An 18,560-nucleotide genomic window follows, 5' to 3' on the forward strand; every position below is an offset into this window, starting at 1 on the left:
GACCGTGGTTTTTATTGATTTAATGACTTTTTTATATTTTTATGATTTTAGGTTTTTGAATTGACTTCGGTCTTCGGTGACAGTGCAGCTTGGATTGACTCCACGCCCTTTATGCACATTTATATGTGTTTTGGTTCGAATTAAATATTACGTTTTTATTCAGATCCTGTGAACGTCCTTTCCACGTTTTGTCCTGTTCCCAGCGTTGTTCTTATAGGTATGAAAAGGAAATTGTGCAGAATATCAGCAGCGATAAAGGAGTAATTTCTCATTGACATCCACCCAGCCACATCCATACGGCTGCCAAGGAAAGCTATACAGCTTACGCAGAAACTTCGAAGTTAACGAAAAATTCGTCCTAATCGAGGGATCCGGACTAATTTCACCTGAATAACTGGAATGAAGTTTGAATTGATGTCAGTGAGTAATTACTCCCTTATTACAAATCTACTCCACCTTGAGTGATCCCCGTAAATATCCGACCAATATCGGCAGCGGGTCAGTCACTAAAAGGCTGTTCGCAAACCCAATTTGTTTTGTATGGCGTTGGTAACAGTAACGGCGATGGGTAATCTAAATGCTAAAAACAAACGGCGCTTGACCCAGGTTTTTGATCACTTCACTTCTGTTCAAGTCACATAGGTCAGATTCAATGTCTGTAAGATTCTTAAGACCGTTGAAAGTCAAATTCTAAGCTACAGGGGACAAGCTGAAAGGAACTGGCGTGCTAGGCAACCAGCCGGTCGTTTCCTTTCTTGCTAACGGAAAAAGGAATAGCGCAGGTATCACTACGTGTGTTCACTCTAAGATAAGACATACGTCTCTCTTCGAACGCTTATCATATCTATGACGCTAAATGTCGAAGGTCAGTGTTTCAGGTGATCCAAGTCTGTTAAAATAGCTTATGAAGCTGACTCCTTCTCATTCAACGTTAAAATGGCTTGTGTGAAGAATCCAGTTCTTATGCATGTTCCCAAACCTGTTAAGTACGTTAAGGGCGACAAAACTGGGCACGTGAGGGCTGTTTTTCGAAGTGAGGTATCTATCGTCGATGCCAGGTCCGTACCGACATGGCATATGGGAGATGGAGACTGTTAAGTGCGCCAACTGCTCGGGTGCCTATGAAGCGGCGGCTATAGATTGCCCTAAAATGACGTATGAGAATTCTACCCAAAAGAAGATGGTGAAAGATAGTTCGATCCGCAAATATGCAGCTGCGTAAATTCATCCCAGCAAGCTCCGCTCCAGGCATTGACCGGATGAGACATAGAGAAAGCCTAGACTGGCCTAGAAAGCCAAACCACAGTTATCGTCAGGTCAAGTACCATAGCAGTTTGAGCCGTAACCCAATAAGGTGAAGTCAGCTGCAATGTAACATTCTGAAGTCTTAGAAGTCCTTGTAATATTTTTCTCCCCTAATTCTAAGTGGTCTGGCCAGCCATCAAAGGCCGCCGACATGCCACGTCCAAGTTTGGTTCCCACACCACCCGAGAATGCCGATGAATCCTACTAATCACAGGTCAAAGAAATGCTGACACAGGTTGAATATTCTATGAGGGTTGATGCTGCTTCCTGGCGTTAAGACTCAAACAGCTAGGATTGTTGTTCTGCGTTTGCAGACATCTGAGCCAATCTTGGTGGCACTGCAGTAATACGCTCTAGAACAACAAACTAACACCTAATTTTCTAGATGCACATGCGTCGACCTGTAGTGGTGCAATGGAATGCTGAGACCCTTCTTCTGAGTAGCTTCCGAGATTGCGTCCAGAAGCACCGCTTTCCTTGGATTGTGATCTGTGAGACCAACATCCCGTCCGCATTCCGCTTTTCTTGAAATTTCCTACTGTGATCGCCAGAAAGACTCAAAACAAGAAATGTGAGTATGTATAGGCCGAGGCATTGCGCGTGAGGATCTAGAGCACCACAACACGAACTACTACATATGCATTCAACAGGATAGTTAAGCGGGCGAGTTGGTGATACATCATCCAAAAAACAGCGCGAACAAACGGGGACGAAAGAAAGAAACCACAGGAACAGCGCTTGTTCCTGTGGTTTCTTCCTTTCGTCCCCGTTTGTTCGTAGTGTTTTTTGGATTACATATGCATGACATTTATGCTAAGGTGAGAGCCTTTTCTCTATTTCGCACTTATAATACAAAGAGAGATGACGTTGCCAATTTATTTACCTACCTTCAGTGATCTCATGTGGCGCAGGTCCTCATTTTATCGCCATGATCATCAACCGGATTATGCCCACTGCAGGGCGAAGGCCTCTCCCATATAAAACCAATCAACCTGGTCCTCTGGTAGCTCCATCCCCTTGACACTTGCGAATTTAACCTCACCCGCCCACATTTCCCGATTTGTTACCCTTAACGACCATCGATTACCCTGTGTTCGCACTACATGCCCTATCCACGCCAATTTGGTCTTGATGTTTTGTTATTTCGCTGACCCACTTTGCACGCTTATCGCACCTAACAGGTGCGCGTGTTATTTTCCGTTCCATAGCTTTCTGTGTTGTCAGAAACTGAAGTAGAACCCTTTTCGTTAGACTCCACGTTTCAGCCACATATGTCAGTACAGGTAACATGTAACTGGTGTATACTTTCCCTTTAAGCGATACCGGTAAGTTACTAGTCGTAATCTTCGAGTACTTGCCAAATGCGCTCCATTCTAATCTTATTCTTCTGTTATTTCCCTTTCATGATCCGGATCTGCGGTTGCTATCTGTTCTAAGGCACCTGCTGTGGATGTTGTACTTATATGTTGCGGCCATCTGTTGTAAATTTTGTTCTTTTTCGAGGCTTTTGAACATTCTTCTGCGTATTAATTTTAGGCCTACCATTTTGCTTTGTATGTCTAGGCTACCAATCATAATTTGCAATTCATCTCCTGAGTTATTTAGCAAGGCAATGCTTTCAGTGGGTCATAGAATAGTGATGTGTTCTCCACCGAGGCTTATACCTAACTGCTCCGATTCCAAATATCTGAATACTTCCAAGTAAGCTGAGAATAGTACTCTGGAGATCTTGTGTCCTTGCCTAACACCTTTCCTCGTGGAAATTTTATTACTTTCATTATATAGAACTATGGCGCCTTTCACATACGGCTCCCCTACACCCAGAGTTCGCAATGCTTGCATGACGGCCGAGGTTTTAACTGAGTCAAATGTTTTAGTACGAAAGCCTTTAACGGCTCATCGTTGTCGACAGCAAAAGTGTCACCATTTTGGCAGGAGCTGCCAACTCCGGTCGCTAGTTTCATATGGGAGGGGGATATCAGAATCAGCCTGCCAGAACCATTTGCATTCCTGTTACCCCTACGGCATGCTGGCACGTTCATACGACTTGGTTGAAGCGTGACTTTAAATGACTTACGCTCTAGCGTAATACCCTTAAGGGATGAGCTTAAGTGTGCCCAATAATGTAGAGCCTTACACTGATAGGCCTTACAATGATAGGAGGCGTTAGTACAGCAGGCATCAACTGCGTTTGAAGTTGCTTTACAGGATAAAGAAGGCGCAGTATTTGTCATAATTCTCCGCGTACACTTGTACCATATCGTGCAGGAAGGAAGGAATGTGAAACCGTAGTCACCCTCTTTACTCGAAGCCGCATTCACCGCCCCATTCGCAAAAAATGCTTAGCAGAATGCGGCACTCAGGCTTTCGCCTTTCACCACTTTAGTCGCCAAAGCGTCTCGTAATTTTTTATTCCGAAAGCAATACTACGACAGCCAAAGCGAGACCTCGTGTGGCCGCAGCTATGCCGCAAAGAGGCGTAGCTACGGTCTCCTCATAAAAAAATGAGCATTCCATGACATTTGAATTCACGTTATCTTACGCCATTGGCAGGAGCTGCCAACTCGGGTCGCTCCTTTCATATTGGAGGGTGACATCAGAATCAGCCTTCCAGAACTGTTTGCATTCTCGTTCCCCCTTAGGCACGTCCATACGGCTTGGTTGAAGCGAGATTTTATATGTGGGTTGGTAGCTTCCGCTCTCACATCATACCTTTAAAGGATGAGCTGAAGTGTCCCCAATAATGTAGCACCTTGCCCTGATACGGCGCGATAGGGGAATAATGTTGCAGGCAAAAGAAGCTTCCGCCGTTGCTTTCGCAATTCAACTAGGGTCAACCAGAGCTTAACCACAACTAATTTTCTCTGAACAATGCGTAGGGGCTTCTTCTTTTCCGAGAATTTTTCTATCTTATTGATAGAATGGATATGAAAGATAGTACAGTGCCCTTTACGAAACCCTGCTTGATGATTTAGTTTTAATTCTAAGGTTGCCGTGTTTCTATTAGCGAATACCTTAGTGAACAGCTTGTACATAACGGATAGCAAGCATAGTGGTCTGTAATTTTTCAAGTCCTTAGCATCCTCTTTCTTATAAATTAAGATAATATTAGCATTCTTCCATGTTCCAGTACCGTCGATGTTGCCAGGCATTCCGATAGAGGGTGGCCACTTTATTTAGCACGATATCCCCCATCCTTCAACAAATCTGTAGTTACCTCATCTTTTCCAGCTGTTTTCTCTTTTTCAGAGCTCTTAACGCCTTCGTTACGTCGTCCGTTGTTACTGGTGGAACCTTGGATTCCCTGCAGTACTGGCGATCCCATTATTGTCCTGACTACCTTAGCTATAAGTCGCTATAGAACTCAGCGGCTGTTTTGCCATTTTGTCGACACTTGTACCTCATCGCATTAATCTGATTTTTATCTTTGCCTAATTTGATTTTCACCGCTTTAAGGCTGCCACCGTTCATCAGAGCATGCTTGATTTCTCCATGTTATATTTCCTTATTGCAAACACTTTAGGCCTATTCGATAAATTTGGTATCTCTGGCAGTTCTATTCTGTCTGTTCAGTTGGAAACCTTCATTCGTTAGCGTTCCTTAATCGAATCATCTGCTTTGATAATGTACAGGGATTATTGTAGGCGACATTAATGCTCCCCAACTTCAGTGACAAAGTGCCGTAACGAGGTATAGAAGAAGTGACCTGGCCGACCGAATGCATAAGGGGGATCGCCTCAATACAAACAATGGCTCATCTGTTTTTTCTGCATGGAACATTTTACTGCAGCTCTTGGATGCACCGTTTCTTTTAAGAAGTCTCCATACCCCCATTAATTGGTGCAGTGATCACATGGTAACGCACGATGCATGAATTGGTTCGACCCTACCATTTCTTCGAGCATACAATGAACAAACGGGCGTATACCTTTAGGACACCTATGGAGACTACATAGGTGTCCTAAAGGACACCTGTGTAGAAGGTATGTAAAGAAGACCTGATTACGTCCCCTGATGGTGCGAACTGGTGGTATGCTTGTGGTCTATGCGCCAGTATCTACCATTGACGTAGATTTTGAAAGTCTACCTACAATTCAACAGCGAGCCGAATGAAAATACAGAATAGCAGAATTCGCGTACGATATCACCTTTCTCGCCGAGATCGACGACACAAATCGACACAAATCCTGGGTCCTCGCATTACACTATCGCTTATTTGACATGTCAGAAGCTTTCATTCCCCTCTGCAAGCAAGGTATCATTTTCGTGCCCTGCCTTTTATTAAAACTGCAAGAAGCCGAAGTACCAGGAGATATTTGTAAAATGGTGGAAAAGAGAATTGAACAAGGGTAAATGGGGTACGCCTCAGTTCGCAGATGAGCCAAAGTTTCGACAAGTGGACTTGTCAGACGAAGACAAGTTCACTTGTCGAAACGTTGGCTCATCTGCGAACTGAGGCGTACCCCATTTACCCTTGTTCAGTTCTTCATACCGTGCAAACTGTCTTCTTCTTTTCATTCTACCTAAAGTGGTGGAAGGCACATCCCGGCAGTACCTTTCATTTCGGACTTTCTGCTCCACCTTTGTCGGACACACCACTCTTTCTGGCAAAGGGGTCGAACTGCGAAGCATAATTACTTCAATGACATGGGCTTTATGTACGGTTTCATAATACTGGAAGATGAACCTCCCGATTTCTCTTGCCTGGAAAGCCTGTTTACGAGTGTATGCTATATCCACCAGTTTCCGTAGCAAGCTGGGCTTGAAACGTTATGGAGAAAATGGTGCTGGTAAGACTAGTATAGTTTGTAGAAACGATTGCTGTTTATCCAACTGTTCCTGTTAATTGTGAGCGGCTTTCGTTGGTCCGATAACCCGATAACTCTTCATCAAGGTGTGATATTGATGTCTTCAAACCCCAAAGTCTACAGAATAATTATTGACTGCAGGTTATCACGCTCGAAACTTATCAAAATGTTGAGAAAAGAATCACCACTTTTGACACGATAGCGTTAGCTGACAGCTCGAATGAACACCACTAATTGTTCGATAGTTTGGGCAACTGTTTGGTGTTTGTAGTTTGGACAAAGTAGTAATACACCGAATATACCACGTTTTCGTAATGGTTATAAATTACAGGTGTTATCTTATAACCCGCCCCACGTCATAAATACTTATCAAAATACAACAGGATACACAATAGCTGAGCTGCGCAAACATTTGGTTGAAATCTGATTTTATGCCTCCTCTTGTAGATTGTTGAATGTTTGCTCAGTTGTTAAGATTTTCTCTTAAAATAGTACCCGTTTTATTGTTTTTAGCTTTGTGCCACTTAGTGTAAGGCTTATTGGTCAGTGTCCATATGTATTGAAGTTTTTATTGAATGTGACCACTGTATGTATGACTGATTTGAGAATTTCCTGCACCACGCACGTGGTGCTGCTTGCAAGGGTTTCCTGGATGCTGTCGAGATCCCTGGGAAGCCTTTAGCCAGGAAACCCTCCAGTTTAACCCGGAAATAACCTTATTGACTATTGATTTAACAATACCACATCATATTAGAAAGTTAGTACGAGCTTCCAACTCGAGTTGCTCACTTGAGGAGGGAAGATGGAGTAAGTATAAACTTTCCGGTGCTGTTGCATGCCGAGTCAGCCACTCTAGACCTATTTTATTCACATTATTACGGCTTCATTAAAGGGGGGTTTAATATGTCCGTTGGTCACCTAAGCTGTTCCAACATGCTCTTCATGCGGAGCTTAGGTGTCCCCGAACATTTTTGTAGAGCAAAACTACACTATACGGATCAGAGCAGAATTTCGCGCGAATGTGTGCCGTCCGTTATACGCATGCGCGAGAGTCGCGTGACGTCATGAGAGGAGCAGGTGTGTCGCCTTCTCTCCACAGCGTGTACGCGCTCCTCGCCGCCGCCGCCGCCGCCGCCGTTGGCGTGCGCTCCTCTCCGACGCGTGACCTTAAGCCGAAGCCGTGTTTGCGACAGTTGCGCCGCGCGCTACTGCGCATGCTTTGCGCTACGTGTAGACCTTTTCAAAATTGGCCAAACGACGCTGCCATATTGGAGACTGGGCTGTGCTCATAACACAGGAAAAAGCTGCGAATTCTCCCCCCATACCTGGTTCTCAGCCCAGTCAAACCGGTTTCTTCAAGGGTCGTGAAAAGGTCTATATCCAGGCATAGCAGAGCTAAGCCACTGACACATTATTTTGGAATGTTGTTTCGTTTATAGCTAGCAACAAATGGGGCGCAAATTAAGTGTTAGGGAGCGTACCCATAAGGCACTAAACATGTGCCTTGTCTTGCCACGATCCATGCTTAACAGAAGCACTACAGGATAGTAACGTGGCCACCCAATATCAATATACCTCCCACATAAGCCACTTCTCGCCTAATTGCGCTTGCTTAAAAAAAACATTGTTGCCCCCGACTCATGAAAATCCTTGAAGAGCGGAAGGACACTACGTGGTTTTTTCACGTGCATTCCGCTGTCATCAATCTCACATACCGTCAGGACATGCATGCCCCCATTCCTCCTCCCCTTATTTAATCTCTCCAACTGCCATAGATATATGAATCAACATTTGCGGTGCCTGCATTTTCCTGGCATACAAAACAAATCCATGACATGATTTAATTGTCTCAAGCAGCTAACTTCGACATGCATCAGTTCAAAATATCTGAACTCTCGTTATAGAATGGGTGATTGTCAATACAAGCATCGACCGGAGCCGTGTTGATATTAGCTAGGCGACTGTCGAGTTTCTCATTGCCATAACTCTACAGCTACTGCTGCTGAGCTTGGGGCAGACATCGGGAACCGATTGGCTATATATTTTGGGTTCCACATCAATAGTGGGTACATTCGCAGCATCAAAGACTGCAGTACAAAGTTTCGAAGTTTAGCAACCCCACCAACTGGTCTCTGGCAAATATCACTAACTCCTTACGCCCACCTGTGCCCAAGGGCAAATGATTGTGTTTCTATAGATCTCTGCATACTTTATGCTCGGAAATGAGCAAGCCGTATCTGAAGCAAACACCGACACAACAAATTGCCTCCGAACATTTATGCCTTTTTTCTAGAGCGGACATCATGTGTTTTCTTCCGAAATGTATGTGGAGTGCGGCAGCAGCCTACTGGACCCATCCAGACGCCCGAAACATGTTTCTCAGAAGACAGATCGGAAAATGCATTTTTTTTTTTTGTTCCGCGCGTATTTCTCCACGTCTGCATGCCTGTTCCACAGATTGCTTTTAAACGTGACTTTCATGCGCAAAATCGTACATTGAATTGAACAGACGAGCTCCACGGAATGTTCAACTTGTGGCATAACGGAGACTGTGGAGCATGTGTTATTGGTGTGACCAAAGCATGCTCTCGACAGGATACGCTAGCCGCTTCTTGAAGCGTTTTGACAGCCCGCCTTTTTCGGAGGATTTACTACCATTTGCTTGGTGGAACAAAAAGGAAAGCTGTACGGGCAATGCTTGCTTTTCGCGGCTTATTGAGCGAGAAAAGACTTGACTCGCTTGTTATGCCAGTTACTGTGCCTGTGTATATTTTCATGCATCTCTCCCCACATCGTCATACATCAAGATTTTCTTTGTTTTCCTTGTGTCCTTCTCTGGGCCAAATATTCAGTCCAGATACCGAACTTTTCGGTCGACTTCTCTGCCTTTCCAATCAATTACTTGTGTCTCTCTATTCGGGATATAGAAAATGAACAAGTTCTGTACTGCGACTGCCTCCAGGTTTTCTTTTTTTGTTATATAATGAAAATGCCTCTTCTTCCTAGTGCAATTCCATTTTATGAGTACTACAAATCAAGTTGAGTGTACCAGTACAAGTTCAGTGTATGAACGCTGATCATAGCGATGAACAGGAAACGAAATTCGAGACCGTGCATGAAGCCTATTCGCATTTCGGCATTAAAGCTCACATTGTCAGCTGCTTTGGGGCCCTCAATTGAAAGCTTACTAAGTGCTTAAACCAGAGAGTTATTAGCTCGTGAGCGCACAAAGTGGCTGTTGGCAACTCGAAAAAGTATCCTATTTGGACAGGTCAGTGCCCCAAGTGTTTTTTTTTCCTCAGTTCTGAGTTTTTTGAGCTAGTGGAACTTATCTCGGGCGTTAATGTAGAAATCCTTGCAAGCGTTATTGCCTTTCTACACACCGATGGAAGAAATTATATTTAAAGTGCGCTGTGGCCCTGTGAACAAGATTGGTCATGGCTGGATTGCTTTTTGCGCTCTGTCGGACAGGGCATGCTGTTTCTGTACCTCACTTGCGGCTTTTCGCCTGCGTCGTTTTTCATTAAGTGCTTGTGATGTACGGAATGTCCTCACCTTAGCGAAGGATCAGCGGCGCGCGGAAGAGAGGAGATTTATAGCCTGAAATTCTATTTAATCGGGCAGGTTGCATTTCAACGCAAACTATTACATGCGAGACTTCTGTATTGATTGCGAACACTAGGCAGACACATAACTGAATTGTGGATTTACATGCCGAGTATAGAGTCCGTGCCAAGGACTTATAGAGAGATTTAGCTTACCGTAAACCGCGATCCGCTACCATGATCCGCCACCACGCGTTCCACAGCGCATGCCCAGATCCCCTCGGCGCCGATAGATGGCGCTACATACTGTATGTCGCACATAGACCTGCCGCGTCGAGACCAATCAGCTTGTGCGCCCCGCCCACTCTTGGTAGAGGGTCGCGATGACTAATCACGGCAGCGGATCACGGTAAGATAAATCTCTTATATTATTGTGGTCACGAAACCGAAGTTGGCACGTTTCATGCGCGCCACATGCAAACTGTGTATTCGCTCCGTTTCCATTCTATCACACTGGCCCTGTGCATCCTCATGTGTTGAGTCTATTTTCGCAGGAGCTTTCCTTTCAGATGTACTGCGGCGCTTTAGAGTATCAAGTATGGCTCAGAAATCCGCGCTGAAACGACGCGGCGTATATAGACTCCAGGAGCTAGTCGAGCTAGTGGTTCATAAACACAGTGGGAATATATCCCAGAATATCCCAGATAAAAAAATATAACTGCACGGCTGGGAAACTCTAAGTGACATAGGAACAAATAACCCATTTCCTTTGGCTTAGAAATGCATACAATTCTGTCTCAGAGGCTGTAAAACAATATTCGACCAACACTGGGACACGGTAGACTCCAGAAAACGTATAAACGTCTTTGTAAAACATAGAGTTCATTCGATGAAAGCGATATAGGCGAAGTGCTGATACTTCTTTTATTAGTTTTTTATACTGTTGCATGCTTCAAGGGCCTCCCATTGAATCTTACCTTTGAATCTAGACAAAACGGTCCTCATCATTATCATCAGCCTGACTATATCCACTGTAGGGCGAAGGCCTCTCCCATATATTTTTCTTTCAATTCCTTTTTCTGTGCTAGCTGCGTCCACTTGAACCCTGCGAGCTTCTTAACCTCATCCGCCCAGCTAACTTTCTGCCGCCCCCTGCTACGCTTTCCTTCAGTTGAAATCCAGTTTGTTACAAAAAGGTAGTGTTTCGCAAACCCGGTGCGTAAGGTACTTTGTTACTTTCCCTTACCCTTGCATTCACAGTTCTTGCAACGGCGTGCTAGATGGTCCTAGGCAAGGCATGTTTCCTGGCTCATTCGTTAAAACATTGACAATCTTGCTCGATATAAAATCTGTCGCGTGTAAGGGGTATTTTTAGACAGGGCCTGCAACGTACTCGGGAAGCTTTTGTTTCGTAACTCGTGTTATACTGATGGCTACTTTTCATCCCGTTGACGCCAACGGAGAAATGCTGCTCAGCTGAATCAGTACCGAGGAAGCCACACTGATTCGTACCTCTTTTTTGATGCTGTAAGAAACTTGGTGAATGCGAGGTATCACACCCAACAGCTTTTTCTTAACATTCTCATTCTTCGGTTTGCTCCATTTAGCTTCTTTATTAAGCATCCACATGATGTGGTGACCTCACGGTGGGAATAACCTGCAGGACAGACGCGCTGTACTTGCTGGTTGAAGACTGTCTGTATTTAATGGCTGCGTTATTTTTCAAGGGCAGAATGGCAGATTGAGAATACGTTGGCACGGCTGCATTATTTTTCTAGGGCAGAATGGCAGATTGAGAATACGTTGGCACGTGTAACGGGCTTCGAGTATGCCTTTCTAGGCGGCAATTGGGCCTATTAGTTCTTGGATCATATGAACGAAACGTGTTGAGACGCATATTCGGTCTTCAGCTAGTGAAGGTACTCATGTCTACAGCCAGTATCGAAATCGTGGGTGCAAGTAAAGCCGCGGGACGATGATATAAGTATAGGCTAAAAAGTTTGTCACAACGTCCTCCAGGTTGTCTTCTCGGGTCAGGAAAGTAGCCAAAAATATTCAGCCACATATTCGAGGGCACGCACAACCTAAAATGTGGTAATCCTTGAATGGTAAACAGCGCCAAAGACAAACAGCAAAGCAGAAAACCACAAAACGAACGCTGCTCACGACTGAAAGTTTATTCAAAGGACGGGAAAGTTTATTCTATATATTGTGTTCCGTCGTTGAATAAACTTTCAGTTGTGAGCAGCGCCCATCTTGTGGTTCTCTGCTTTGGTGTTTGTCTTTTGCGATGTTTTCCATTCAGTATGTTTCACCACATCGCTCGTTTGGCTAGAGTGGTAATCCTTGTTCGTCAGGATATCAAGCATTGCCAAATAAATACCACAGGGGACAGGTGCCATCGATGACCATATATAAATTCGAGATCAACAAAAAAAATGCACGAAAAGAGTACTTCCAACTATAGTTTACAGGTTGCTATAAAGCTAGTCCCGTTTATTATTTACAAAGTTTCTTTTTCAGCAACAATGGCTCGCAGGCGGACCTCAATTTTATGGGGTTTCCCAGTATAGAGTGGAAGGGGCCGCCACCATCGCGACTTTCGGCCCTCTTTCCGCGGCCTCACAGCCGGTCCGGGGAGCGCGAAGGCGAAGGGGAGGGGGGATTGGCAGCTCGCGGCGAGAGAGTACATGAGTATGTTTGCCACACTGCACAAGACAACGAAATGAAAACTGTCCACAATTGTATTCCTATTAACATTTCTACTAATCTACATATTAAAAATAAACAAATATAAAACTACTTTAACAGCAGCAGAATGATTTCATTTCAAAATATCCTCTTTGTACAAACATAAATTGATGTTAAAGGCGTTTCCCAATATAACCACACGTTTAACGTCCTTTCATCCAGTGCTTCGGGCTTTTAAGTGGTGTCAATCCAAAGGCGATGACAGAATTGCACCTGGTCGGAATTCCCTAAGCTTCTGAAATTAAGCATTTCATGTCGAGACACTACAGATCCAAGAAACGTCATCCGTAATGTCAAGACATGGCATGAGCCGCCTTTATGAACAAAAACAGGTAAAAAAACTAACCTAATCGACATTTCTGGCTGAGGTTGCCTGGTTTCGCTGGCAGAATCAAAATGGAAATACGTAACATTCCCATCAGAATCACTTCTGTTTAATGGGTAGAAAAAGTCTACTACAAACAAAGCAGTTTCTCAGGCACATGTAAATATGTCGCACGTAATAACTAATATGGAAAACTAGATCCCATTACACACTCAGAATTAAGTTATATCAAATTTTTCAGTCCAATCTGCCTCATTGTTTTCGCAATATTAAATTTTTTAGAGCGTGATCCGTTCCTGAGGTTCAGGTCTCGATGCACGCGCACTACTCTGGAAGCTCGAACTTGTGGCATCAATGGCCAAAAGGAAAACCTAAGCTAGAAACAGAATGGACGCATGAAGCGCACATATTTTTATGGTCTTCAAAATTGAGGCGATTGCCGCCTCCCGCGAAGTCTTGGTGCGACCGCAGCCGCGCACGGTCTAGGAAGTCTTTGTGATCAGAAAGTCAGCCCACTTTCGCGACCAGAAAAAGTCACGGGTGCTGCCTGCTTCCTCCGACTGCCAACAGATGCCGCTCTCGTCACGTTTCCACGGACAACGCGCGTTTGAGTTGGCAAGCAATTCCGTCCTTGCTTGGCGAAGTATTCTGCTGCACAGCCAGCATTCCTTGAATAATATGTTATGTTACCGTCACCTATCTTGTGCTAAAACGCGAGTTCATAATAAGGGAGCAAATGTAATTTCGAATTGCAGCGCTTGGCGGTCCAGCGCACTACAGAGTTTATTTGGGGTGCAGATTAATATCATATATCATGTGACAGACCACTCTAAGTGTGAGTTCGTGGGGTAGTCGGTGTCACGAAATCGCGCCCATTTTAGTCAAGCCGGCACGGCGCGAGGCCCGCGCGGCGTCGCGTGGAGAGCATGGAGAGAAAAGCCCCTTCCCCGAGCGGGAGAGCGCGTAGCTTTGTACGCGTTGCGTCACCCTCTTTCCCATTGCCCGGGGAGGACGGTGGTTCATCGGCCAGGAATGTGCCAGGCCCTTCGAGAACTTTCTATGGGACCTGGCCAATGACGACGCGCGGCTCAACGGGAGGAGAAGAGGGAGCTATAACCAGCGAAGCTATGTGTGTGTGCGCGCTAGCTTTGACGCGTGCTAACAAACAGACGCGGCGCGCCCTATTTAAAGAGACCGCGCCGTTTGAGGAGTCAGTCAGTCAGCGAGTCAGTCAGCTCGTCAAGTGTTTTGCGACGTGCTCGCGCTTCGGCTGGACTCCCGGGGATCACCCGCTGCTGGCAAGCCCACGGACTTTCAAGGGAGCGGCGCTCGTCTCGTATGGCGGCCACATCGTGACTCTTGAGGCGTCGGACTGCAACAGTGCCCGGTGAACAATTTGGTGTTTGTTTATGTACTCTCTCGTGTTTCATCTGTTGTAAAGCCTCTACGTTATTGGATACCTGTGTAATTGCATGCTTAGCGTTTGTATTCTGTGAACCTCTCGTCTATGTATTTCAAGTGATCTTGTGTATTCCTTTGTATCGTCTCTTGCTGTGCATAAATTGTGTTTTGTTTGTTACTTCTGACTCCGATCCTTTCTCTGGTTTGAACCGGCGACCGCTGGGCACCAAACGACCACCCCCTTCTGTCACTACAAGGTAGTTGAATTCCGGCTGAGCTTGCCACGCAGGTCGAGGGCATCTCCTTCGCGACCGGAACAACTACCCCCACTCACTCTAAGGGTGTCTGGGAGTGTGCGCACCGTTAAGGGCGCATCGTTAATAATACCCCCTTAATTATTAACGGGTGACAGTCGGTTTTGCATGGAGAAGGAACAGTGCAAAGGAGGGGACACAAAGACACGAGGAAGCACAAACACAAGGCCCTGTGTTTGTGTTTCCTCGGGTGTCTCTGAGTCCCGTCGTTTGCGCTGTTCCTTCACTAAGGTCACTCTAGCGTGTTTCAAATGAGCTCGTTGAAGGACATTTGCAGCTAGATGAACACGTGCAATATTCTTACCTTGACACCTAGATTCAATGACGCTGGGACCGCGAGAAACAAGTATTCCAAAACGTTTTTGTTCAAGCGGGGGAGGGGGGGGAGGGGGGGTTGCTGCACTGATATAATTTAAGTTAAGGAAGTGATAAAGACAATTGTATATGCTGCTGTAGGCACGGCTTCGGAAAGTGCTAACGCGTCCTGGTGCTTTTTATGTTCTCTTCAGTCAGATAATTATATCTTTTTTTTTTTCAGTGTCAGGGCTTGGCGTCCTGATGCTTATTGGTTGGAAGATAGAAGTCATAAAGCGCAGACATTACAGAGTATATCTACAGCCAACTTTCGAGAATGAATGACTGTATACACTACTCGGAATTTTTTACGCACTGCCTAAAAACTGGACGCTCCACATGAAACGTTTATTGATAGCGTAAGTTACCGACATTCTATTGGAAATTAAGAAGAAGAAATGGACATGGGCAGGACATGTAGTACGAAGAGAGGATAACCGATGGTCGCTTAGGGTAACATACTCGATTCCAAGGGAAGGAAAGCGTAGCAGGGGGCGGCAGAAAGTTAGGTGGACGGATGAGATTAAGAAGTTCGCAGGGGTCAAGTGGATGCAGCTAGCACAGGACCGGGTTAAGTGGAGAAATATAGGAGAGGCTTTCGCCCTGCAGTGGGTATAGTTAGGCTGATGATGATGAACGTTGTATACGGCGCTATAGAATTTTGCTCGTATACGCCGGTTTCAGGGCAATCTATGACAAACCTTTTGGTTACATTTTTTATTCTACTTCATTCTCCGCAGTCTAGCAGTTCACAATATCAAATAGATAAAAGTACAACCGCCGCGTGCATCTCATTAAACATTACCTGACCATCCCATGTTTCACCAGTGCGGTGTTGACTCGTGACTAGTGAAGAATCTTTCCAGTGGCGTTATTTTCGCTTAAAACTTGGAAGTGCCCACTGCATGATTCATGGTGCGCCATAACAGATGGCAGAAATCCATATTGTCTTCGAAACATCGCAATCATTTTTTGCCGCTAGCAAACCGCTGGCCTGCGGCCCTATAGCACATACAGAACTTGTGTTCTTTGTTTATTGACGCTCAGTGTCGATGAGACGTGGTTTAACATATTCGTTGTCATGCAAGATGCAACGAGATGTATCTCGTATGATTCCAGTGGTCACTCGCATCTGATTTGATATTGTATTAGGTTGTTCTAGTCACCTTTGCGGCTTTATCTATAGATGTTTCTTCGCGGATATTCAATTAAGCTCTGGCAGATGCATTAGGCATTCGTGATCAAAAACAAGCGAGCATGTTTACTGCTATCACTGCCACCGGTTTACATATTTCTTTTGCGGACGTAAGTCAGCCCCAAAAAGTAGTTGATTTCGGGGCGACTATGACTATGCCTATCTGTTCTTTTATTCCCTTGGTATCTTCACCACCACATGCAAATATGTCTCGAAAAAAAAACGAGGCTTAACAGGTTGGACATATATAGCTGGGGTCGTGTTCAGGGGGATAGGTTCTATGCTAGACTTGGAATCTGTAAAAGAGGCTTCTTTCATTTTCGGTCATCCCGCTGCACTGAAGAGAGAGAGAGAGAGACAGAGAGAGTAAACTATGGCTAAAGGAATTGCGTCGATGATTTCCTTAGTCCAGGATACCATTGGGTGGGACTACTTCCCAGACCCTGGTGAGCAGGCTGCGCTGCTCAGAGAGACCCCTGTGGGCCAGCTCCGCCTCCTACTCTGCTTGGCTGAGTTCTCCAGCTTTATATTTCTCTAATTGCCCTTTGCAGTTCCATATGATATGCAGGATGTCCGAGACTTCCCCGCATGCAGTGCATGTGTTATTTTTGAATTTTTGCGGGCCATATTTTCTGGTACTTTGCTAAGTTTGGGAATGCCCTAGCCTGTATGTTCCTCCAGGCGACTGCCTCCTGTCTGCTGAGGCCTTTGTGTGGTTCTGCGTATCGTACAAAGTGCGCTTTCAGCACAGAAATAGGCTTTATGCTCTATAGCTAGAAACCATTTCACGGGATATAAAACTGCGCTAACGACTTCCGCTTCGTTGCTGGCACGGCGCAGAACCTCACAGCGCTCCCATTATTCCCCTGAAGTGATGCCGTTCAACTTCTGCTTTACTGCTTCTAATGGTGATCATTTGGATCGCTCTTAAAAATTTCCCGGAAAAATTAATGTCTATTACCTGTCCACCACCATGCTTCGCATTTTCCGAACTCGGAAGGTTTCAGCAACGTGGGCAAGCATAGCATCCGGTACAGTTGAAAAAACGGCGGCACGTTAAGGTAGCCGTTCTTGTTTTGTGGCCGGCGGAGAAGTCGCGAGCGGTTCAAGAGCAGCCTGTGCAAGGCTGTGCTTCTTTTATGGAGATTGAGGGTTTCTCTGGGGTTTGTATTTTTTCAGTTCCTTCACTTGTAAATTTTTTATTCGAAAGCGGGTTTTGGTCTGTGCTACGGAAATGGAGAAATACTCCTTCATCTACAATTCGTGAATAATGAGCGCTATTTCAGTGTCCGTATTCCGAGTTTGCTTCATTACCGAAAGTGTCGCTATCCCCCCGACCTTGAGTCAGGGAGACCCAGAAATGAACCCAGATGTAAGAAAACGAGCCTCAATACACAATTTCTAAACATTATCGGCGGGAAAAACAGGCTGTCTGTATATTTGTGCACCTGTGTTTCGTGTCGTTCTTTGTTCCATGCCCAAGTTTTATTTTATATGCGTAGCTCTAAATGGCCAAGTCAAAAAGTGATTTTTCGATTATTTTAATGCGTATGTCCTCTTTTTGGTAGTTTCGTGGCACAAGTAGCATAAAAAAGTCTGAATTTAAAAAATAACTGGGTTTCGGTATCTTGCTATCGGAATTCCCTTGTACCTTAAGATGCAGGTTGAGGTGAGGATTCCGCTGGGCTCGTCTTTTTGTGGCATTCGACCTCTCCACACGGAAAGCAGTGCACTTTGAAGGCTCAGCTCGTCACCAGGAATGGACAGGCGGCTAGAATATCGACCTCTACATCCGCTTAGCCATCCACTTTTTGCAGGCATTCTATATTCGTACCGGTTTTGTAAGCCAACACGCTCTGGAAAACCAAATATGAAAGTTTCTTTGTAACGCCCCGCTAAAAAATTCTCCCGCTGTTTTGTCTTCATGCGTATCCGCTACGAAAGGGTGCTCCTCAGGCACATCGCAGCTATGCCATTTTCCATGCGCGAAGAAAACCGTCGATCCTCACCCTTTTACAATATGACTTATTCTGGTCGCCCAGGCCGGGACTGCAGTCGCGCCTCCTAAGAGCTTTTCACTCCGTGCAACAGCATCACGGCTCTGGTGCCACTACAGTGTTTCTAAACGAAACGCGAACATTTACTTGAGCCAAGATGGTCGGTGGGATTGATTACAGTCAGGCCATGGTATTTCACACCTTCGTATATAGGAAAACACCGCACAGTATTATGTGAACTTTCCTTCTGACAGGTCTGATACAATGATATTCGTGAGAGGTTGCCTTTATTACAACGGTGCATGGTAGCATACTTTATCCTGGTACAGACGTCTTCGGGCCTACCACAGTATCTATAAACAGACCGCTTGTCTCCAGGCATGCCCCATTCCGCATGTAAGATTATGTACGTCAAAAAGCATATACATGGCAAATATATAAAGCAACGCCGGAATCCTATAAACGTTAGATTAGCCAGAAATCTTGACATTCCCAAGCAAAAGCATCTTGTAATCCTCCAAAAGTATGCTTAAAAAAGGCAATATAGCACTCGATAAAATAGGAA

At 45.1% G+C, this 18,560-nt stretch overlaps 1 protein-coding gene across 3 annotated transcripts in view; it reads left to right on the top strand.

The window, feature by feature from the left end:
• LOC146208028 (sodium-coupled monocarboxylate transporter 2-like) overlaps nt 1-18,560 on the top strand; it is a 58,772-nt gene that overhangs the window by 3,755 nt on the left and 36,457 nt on the right. Inside the window, exon 1 of one of the 3 annotated variants that reach the window (XM_084591712.1) lies at nt 2,919-3,006. The exons of the other annotated variants lie outside the window; for them this stretch is intronic. The gene's annotated coding sequence lies outside the window, so the exon portion shown is untranslated. Of the gene's footprint in view, nt 1-2,918; nt 3,007-18,560 lie in introns of those variants that run through there. 3 annotated transcript variants of the gene reach the window in all.

The sequence above is a fragment of the Amblyomma maculatum genome, chromosome 1 (assembly GCF_055883805.1).
Source record: "Amblyomma maculatum isolate TAMU_Amacu chromosome 1, ASM5588380v1, whole genome shotgun sequence".
Lineage (NCBI taxonomy): Eukaryota > Metazoa > Arthropoda > Arachnida > Ixodida > Ixodidae > Amblyomma > Amblyomma maculatum.